General features: G+C 36.6%; 1 non-coding gene across 1 annotated transcript; it reads left to right on the top strand.

Moving 5' to 3' along the window:
* Window positions 1–3,488: 3,488 nt before the first annotated feature.
* LOC141721964 (small nucleolar RNA R71) lies at window positions 3,489–3,595 on the top strand. The gene has a single exon (XR_012575004.1). It is a non-coding gene; the product is annotated as a small nucleolar RNA R71 (small nucleolar RNA).
* Window positions 3,596–8,998: the final 5,403 nt, after the last annotated feature.

The raw sequence follows: 8,998 nt of genomic DNA, 5'->3' as shown, positions 1-8,998 counted from the left end.
TATAAAGAATGAAGTTATAAGATACTTCATTAAGTCCCGATATATATACACCTATATATATAAATTTCATACACTCTTCTGCTATGGAAGTATTAGCAGGGTTATCATTCCCAAGAATTTTGGAAAGAAGAAATTTTGGCATAAACCTGATATCTTGCTGATCAGGCAAAGATACCAATTAAGTCACCTTTTCTACTAGTAGATGGATGAATCCCCCACTGGTCATCACCCTGGCCGCATTAGGACCTTATGTTGGACTGCCACTCGGCCACTTACACATTTATGGACTCCCACTGAGCCACTTACACTTTCATGGATCCCCATTGAGCCAATGTTGCCTATGCCGACGCATTTCGATTGGGCTTACTTCCCGAATGTTGGGCAAGTAATCAAACTCTTTTATCAAGTTAGCAAATTCGTTACTCCGAAAATACACCACGGAGCCGGATCCCTTAGGTTTTGAGCGAGTATTTAAATCCCCTTTGAAAGGAAGATCTTAAATTTGAAAATGGGTTTTGGGATCCTCTCTAGCTTTTAAAATCATTTTGAAGACCTGAAAACATTTTAAAAAATGTTTAGAGTAATGATGATTTAATAAAATAAATCATTCCCGATATGTTAGAAAATATATGAATATTATTATTTAAATAATATTCCCATAAGGATAATCTTTATAAAAATAATTGAAGTAGAAGTTTTAAAACTCATACTTGAAATGAATAATAAATAACAAAAAATATACTTATACGAAAGTACGATCTTTATTTGAATAATCGAAAATAAGTTTGATTATTATTCAAAACTATTGAATATACCTTATCCTATTAGTAGTTATAGAAACTATATTTATTTATATATATATATATATATATTATACTCGGGAACATCGACTCCCGGTTTAGAAAAATGTTCACCTTCGGGTCCCCTATACTAAGGGTATACGCAACTACTGCTTATCTCTAGCATAGGTATTATGCAGTTTATAAGCATTTGAATTGATAATAGAATATCAAGATTATGAAACAGGCATGCATATATATCATATCAACATGCTCCAATATATCGCAAGCTTTGCTAATAACAATCATGCACTTATCACAAGATAATGCATATACATATATACATCACAACAACAGTTATACAGGTAGAAAACTTGCCTGAGCGACTCGGAGTGGTAAAAGGCCTGGGGCGAGTCTGGTAACCTATAAATAACATATAAGTTTGAATTAAACCACGTTCACTTAAGAAACTAGACTTTAACCAATTAGACTCTAACGTTCGCTTTTGCGCTTAACGATTCACATAAGTCGCTCGAGTACCCTCGGCTCCACCATTTTTAATAAATTAACCATTACGAATTTTAAGGCGACGCTTTCGCGAATACTCTAGACTGATCCTTTAACCTTACATAATTGTTTCTTACTCCAAATAGTAATTTAAGGACCTTAACCAAGGTTTCAAACTAAGGTGAGGGGAAATGGTACGTTCGCGAAACGCCGTTACTTAAAATGGTCGTTTCTCCTAAACCGTACATCGGATTCAAGCGAACCACATATCAAAACGAAGCTTACGACACAATCTAGCTAAACATGGCAAAGTCACAGATTCAACAGTTAGCTCTCTGTCCCCAAAACTAAGAACAAGCAGTTGTATGAAAATGGGCATTACGACGGCTATGTTTACGCGATTACCAAGTTTTAAACCACTCCAAACAACCACAATTCAACTCAAAAACATGAACTACTAACTATACTTAAGTTTCATTAACTATAAAAAAGATTCCATTATCCAAATCACTACAAATCCAATCCAAACTTTAAACACACAAGTGTCACTATAACAATCAAAACCATTCCTAATAATCAAAGTAAAGTTAGGTTTTGAAGTTTTATACCTTCTTGAAGCTTCCTTACACAACACAAGAGCTTTGAATGCCTAAAAGAACCTTGATCCTTGCTTGTATAACCTTAAAATTTCTTAAAAAATCAAGAAAACTAAAGTTATTTCTTGAAAGTTACTATTCACCATCTTCTTCCTTGATTTATTGGAAGAGAGTCATGAAGAATTGGAAGCTTAAACTCCTAGGATATGTTTACCTAATCATCAAGAAGCTAAGGAATTTACCTTGAATGTGTTTATGAAGTGAAGCTTGAATTCTTGAAAATTTTCTTCCTTGGAATGAAGAAAGCCGAGAGCAATGTTCTTGGGAGGGTGTTTTTCTTTGTTGATTGTGTTTGTGGTGGAAAATTGAAGTTGAATGAGATATTTGGGTGGTTAATTGGATGATTAAAGTGAGTGGAGTGTGATTAAGCATGACATCACCTTGGTGACTTCATCATTTGCCACTTGTCATTACTTGGTGGTGGAAGCATCTTTTATGCTAATCCTTTCTTAATTGCTTGATCATCATCCTTAATCCTTGCATTAATCTCTCTTGCATTATTTGTCGTTTAATTGTTTTACGACTCATTTATCGTTTGAGGGTTTATATCCGGGATCTTATTACTTTGGTTCCCCTAAACCTTTTTTAATATTTTATATTCCTTTTATGATCCTCTCTTATAATCCTTGAATTTAAATCCTTTTAATCATGTTACCTTATACTTAATTCTTTCGGTATCTGGTGGATTTTCGGGAAAAATCAAAGTGTTCGAATTTGGATTCTGGCGATCTTTACATACACTTATATACCATATATAGTACTAATAAGATATCAGAATATCAATAAAAGAATTGCTACATAGTGTGGCATGAAAAGTTTTCTTATTTAGCATAATCAACAAAATCAATATTCATAAGGTTTACAAAAAGTCCAAAATTTTTGGGGTTATTACACAATTTGCCCATATTGATTTTCCAAGGTCTTGATAGAAACAGCTTGACTCTTGTACATTAGCTTCAACTCCTCTAGTTCAGATTTTTCATTAGCTTGTTACAGCTGGAGTTGCTGTCTTGGTGCATATTGCGGTTGCTGAAAACCAGGTGAGTTGTATTGCTTAGCTGGATACTGCTGATAAGGTTGTTGAACCGCATTCTAAGCGTTGCTCCAAATTAAATTAGGATGATTGTTGTTGTTGGGTTGATAAGTGGCTGGCACAGGCTGCTACGAACGTTGAAGGTTGCTCACAAACTGAGCTGATTTACTAGAAATTGCGCAGTGACCAGTCTCATGGGCACCAGCACAAAGCTCACAGACACTAGCGATTTGATTAATCCCATAATTAGCCAAAGTGTCCACCTTCATCGTCAAAGCCTTAAGTTGGGAAGTTATAGCAGTTGCTGCATCCAACTCCAGAATTCCTGCTACTTTTCCATGAGTCAGTCTCTGGGAAGGATTCTGGTACTCATTAGCAGCCATCAGTTCAATCAGTTCATAAGCTTCATCGTAGTTCTTAGCCCACAAGGCTCCTCCTGATGCCGCATCGAGCATGGGTCTAGAAATAACACCTAATCCATTATAGAAACAGTTTATAATCATCCAATCAGGCATGCCATGGTGTAGGAACTTCCTTAGCATCTCCTTATATCGATCCCAAGCCTCACACAGAGATTCTCCAGTTTGTTGAGCAAACTGAGTAAGAGCATCCCTGATTGCGGCAGTCTTCACCATAGGGAAGAATTTAGTGAGAAACTTTTGAGCAAGATCTTCCCAAGTGGTGATAGACCCTAATGGTAGAGAATGTAACCAACACCTAGCTTTGTCCCTCAGAGAGAATGGGAAGAGTCGCTGTTACGACCGGCATTTTATGTAATATTATTTGTGAATAATATTAAGTTAAATAAAAATATATTCAATGATTGTGCGCTAGTGTGAGTAAAAATTTCTGCATTATAAATTTGCTTTGTGTAGTATATGATTTTTCAAAGCAAAAGTTTACTTAATTTCTTTATTTTTGATTTATAAGGAATATTCTAAGCCTTGGAGAAATTTTCTTTTAAAAGATATTTTGTTCACAAATTTTGAAAGTGATTTTATAAAATCTCTAAAAATCCAAGTTATTTTATGGTATAAATTTTATAATTTTTGAACTTGTACTTTATTATATAAAAATAAATCTTTGGAAATTAGTTGCTTAATAATTATCAAATTACATGAATAACCTTGCATGCAAACTCTCTTCTATTTAACCAAAGGGCTAAAGAGTCAATAACCACCCCACTAACTCACAATTTGCTAGCCAAATTACCTCCTTGACCTTGCATGCAAACTTGCCTAACTTTGGCTAGAGGGTTACTCTTGTAACTTCTCACATCCACTCACTTGTGGGCAAATAAAAACCAAACAATCATGATGATCACTCCACCATTTCTACATTTTTCCTCCCTCTCCTCTCCCTCCTCCCACCTTTCCTCTCGGCTTTTTGCCGAAATCCTACCCCCCTCCCCTTTTCTTCATTCCACATTCAAGTTCCCACCTCCCATACAAGTAAATATTACTTCCTATATCATGATCACATATATTCCAAAGAGTTTTGAGTAAAAAGTTTAAGTTTTAAAGTTGCATGTAAAGGTTTTAGTGAAACTCAAAATACAATCTTGATTCTTATGGATTTAAGGTTGTTTTTGAGAGGACTACAATGAATGGATAAGTGCCAAGTCATGAGAAGGAAAATCTTGATGATTTAATGGCCATTTCCATCCATTTCATTCGGCCATGACCATATGGGAGCCGAATGAATGGTCCTTGAAATCATTCTTGTTGTTTTGATCAATTTTTGCATGTTTATGTGATAATGACTTGAATTTTGTGGTGATAATTTGATAAAACTCCTTGCATGCTAAGTGATCATCTAGGTATACCTTATGCTAGGCTTGCATGTCAATTTTAAGATGGAATATATGTAGAAAATGGGTTGTTTTGGTTTGAAAAACCCGAAGGCATGCATGCATGTGGAATTCTCTTAGTTTGTTGTAAGATTTTGACCATTTGGAAAAGATTTTGTTAGTGAGCCTTAATTTCAGTAGGAATAATGTGATAATATGGATTTATGCTTCTTGTTGCATGGTAATAATTTGTGGTTATCTTTTATAAAAATATATATCTTGTTGTTTCAAAAGCATAAAGGTTTATGATTTGTTAAGAGTAGTCTCTTTTATTTTGCCATAGTTGCACCATAGGTAAGGATGATCTCACCAAGGGTATTTTGAGAAAAAGGGAGTTAGTTCAGTAGAACACCAAGTATAGGTCTTGGTTTAAGTATTTAGTTGTTGATAATTGGGTTTGTCAAGTCAAAACCTTGGAAAATGAGAGTTATAGTTTCTGCAGAAAAATCAGTTTAGTACCCTGAGTTTAGAGTGAGTTTTGACCATGTCATTGATGTGCACTTTGAGGCCCAAGCCACCAGAAGTTAGTATGGGGAGTATATAATAGGTTTTAGGAGTTGGTTGGAGGTTTGCATGTCATTTGGTTAGGTGCACAAGTAGAATAACAAAATCTGTCCAGCAGGGGACAGTTTTGTTGCAACTTAGAAATAGGGAGATTTGGCCATGTCATGGGTAGGCCCTCATTAGGCCCAATTGGGCCTTAGTTAGAGGGTATGTCAGAGAAGTTTTTCCAACCATAGTTCATAGGATATGAGCTAGAACCATGTGTCACAAGTTAACTCAAGTCAGGGCATTTTCTGCCCAGAAAACAGGGGAACCTTGGACTTTTAGCTTAGGCCCAAGAAGGCCCAAGCCAGGCCTTTGAGCCACATCAAGCTTGTGAGATGCCCTTAGGTCAGGAGAGTCTTGTGTAAAAATTTTGAAGAAAAACTTGTAGTTTAAGAGTGTCTAATGCACTCAAGAAACCTTAGTTACCATTCTGAAATTTGCACCAGTGAGCACTTTCACTTATCACATAGTTTTAGGACACTTAGAAGTGAGTATAAGGTCGACCACCATAGTTGTAAGATAGTATAAGGTCAGTAGAACAAAAGGCACAAGTGAGGGTCAATAGGTTTTGGATAATTTAGGAAAGGCACATTGAGTTAGGAAGCCCAAATTCGAAGACTTCGTTTAGTTAGCGACCAAGTAACTTAAGTGGTGAGTCGAGATCATCCAAGCCTAGTGTGGCATTATGGTGTATATGATGTTATTTGGTATTAATATACGATATGTGATTATGTGGCTACGTGTGTACATTTGAAAATATAAATGTTGGATATGAATTAAGTGTGTATAGGCCTAAGTGCCATCCATGTTTAATTTCGGGTTGTAAATAGGTTAAGATGGAAAGAATATATTATAATGAGGATTATTATTATTTATGTAGGATCTCGAGACGAGGGAAAACTTGCCATAAAAGTCGAGTGAAGCTCCAGTTGTTGCTCCTACCAGTCAGACCAGACCAGTCTATCTCAAGGCAAGTGATTCAACTTGACCTTCGCATTTACTGTAACCAGTTCATATATATATCGATGCAATTATCCTGAGTCATTTTGATATATTTAAATCAAGAGTATCTTTTGTTTATCTTTGAGTTACATAGAGATGCCATGAACCCTCGAGTACGTATTGCAAGTAGTTCAAAAGTCTTTCATGATAGTTTAATGCCATGATAAAATAGAGATGTGTTATAATACCTTATTGATCCTTTTGATTATCATGCTATTGATCCCTGAGAAATCTTGATATTGCACCCTGATGCTTTGATTCAACTCTTGAAATAACCTCGATAGGAACTTTATCTTGATACCTAAAAGCCAATCATTTCTTAAATTCATTCATGATTGTTTGATAACCCTATCCTTACCCTAAAAGCTTGATACCCTGTTATATCTTGAGCTGATGATCACTTTCTTTATATTTTAACACCTCTATCCTATTGGAACCAGTGATGCTTATCTTCTTGATGTTCTAATACCTATACCTTGTCTACAACCATTGCTTTAAGCCTAGTTTGGCATTACTCTTTCATATTATCCAATAGCCTTGCTTAATTTCCTTGTCAAAGTTCTTGTTTATGGAAACCTCTCAATTACCCTAAAATAGTAAAGTCTAGTGGATCATGGCCCTGAGATTTAGTGTCATATTTCCAGTGTTTCAAGTTGATCTATAATCCCTTGATAAAAATGATTACAGTCGAAAGAGATTTTGTCATAAATCGGCATCAGTTTTTAAAATGATTAAAATGTGGATTTTTCAGTCCCAAAGGGGGACAAATGTTTTCTTGAATGGTGGATCTGGACTGAGACGCGAGTCCTTTCCACACTTATATTAGGCTTAAAAGTTGCCTAGGGATTCCCAATAATGTTTTAGAACCCAGCGAGGTTCGGGATTACTTCGCGGCTGATCACCGGCTGTAATCCGTAGCGTCATAAAATGATTTTGATTAAGAATGGTTTTAAAGTTGGTTTTGATGTAAGCAAAATGATGCCAACTCACATAAGTTTTATCTCTCGATTATCATTGATTATGTCATTCCATTGTCATTCCTAAAGGTATATCTCGATTTATGCTTTGCGTTGTATTGTTAGCACTTGTTGAGCTTTTGGCTCACTTCTTGCTTTACCCTGATATTACAGCTAGCAGCCATGGTTAGATTCAAGCAGACTGCCCGTAAGACCTGTGATGCTGATGTTTATGTTCGAGCTCAGGTAGAATAAGTAATAATAGTTGTGTGAGGACTCGGTATTTGTAATCAGATGTAATAGTTGGTAGTGTTGGGCTGTTCCAAACCCTAAACTGTAAGATCTTGGATTTTGGTTGTGTAATACTCATTAAAATGATGTAATAGCTATAATTATTTTGCTATTTAAGTTGGGGGTGTGACAGGTTTTGGTATCAGAGCTACGGTTTAGAGTCCCTGGACAGCCCAAATAGGTTATAGGATTTGTGTGTAGGTTATAGATACTACGCGAGAGAGTAGGTAAAGTAAATTATTATTAATACTCCTCTTATTGGTTGTCAGCAAAGGGCGCATTCCTCGTCATCCTCTGGGTCGGACGACACTATTGCTTTCTCCGTGTATGCTGAGTTGAGGCGCGAGTTCGATATGCTTCAGGGCAAGTACGACCGAAGACCGACTGAAGAACGTGTATCCGGATAGCCGAAACTACGAAGGGAAGCCCAAGGAGCAGATGATTGCGAGACTTGAGACCTTGGTTGGGTACGTCAACACTAAGCTTGAGGAGATGCCAGCGCACCGGGACCGTACCAGCCAGTATGTCATTCAGATGGTGGCGGATGAGCTCCAGAGCATTGTGAAGACGCTTCGAGAGGAAAAGACTACCAAGCCCCGTTCAGATGGAGTGGAGCCTTAGTTCTTTCCATTTACCTTTCATGTTGTTGTACTATCAGACTCTATGGAATCCCCAGTTGTTTCCGTCTTTCCTTTAAATAAGCCTGTTATTTCTAGAATCAGACTATGTCCCAATCCTATGTACTGTGACCTTTAAAATTTCAATAATTATGTGCTATTGTTCCAATTGCTCTCAACTGTTATTTTATGTTTTGTCATCATATCTGGAAACTTGACCCCATATGTAAACAAGAATGCCATGCGATACCCTCGAATCATTTTATCATTCATATTTGTTATAACACAACTCTTATTTCAGGATCATGCCTCCCAAAAAGAAGAACCCAACAACCACCTTCACCACAGACCCAAATATTCTTCGACTACTGGAAACCTTGCAACAGCAAACCAATGCTATAGCTCAACAACAACTAACCCTTCAACAACGAATTGAAAACCAAGATAACCGTGAGCCATATCAACCACCTGAACCACCAGTACCACCAAGACAAATTGTCACTTTCAAGGCTTTTCAGAATGTGAATCCACCTGTATTTCATGATACCACTGATCCAGTGATAGCAAACACATGGATCAAGGAGATGGAAAGGGCTTTTGAGTTGGTACAGTTAGGGGACGATCAGAAGACGCTGTATGCCACTTACTTCTTGAAGGGAGAAGTCATTTATTGGTGGGAATCAGTAAAAGCTATGGAAGTCACTCAGCAGATTTCTTGGGAGAGATTTAAGAAGTTATTTCTGGACAAGTATTACCCTA

This window comes from Apium graveolens, chromosome 4 (assembly GCF_009905375.1).
Source record: "Apium graveolens cultivar Ventura chromosome 4, ASM990537v1, whole genome shotgun sequence".
NCBI classification, from domain to species: Eukaryota; Viridiplantae; Streptophyta; class Magnoliopsida; order Apiales; family Apiaceae; genus Apium; species Apium graveolens.
Note: the sequence above shows the minus strand (reverse complement) of the source record. Positions and strands in the feature narration are given on the sequence as shown.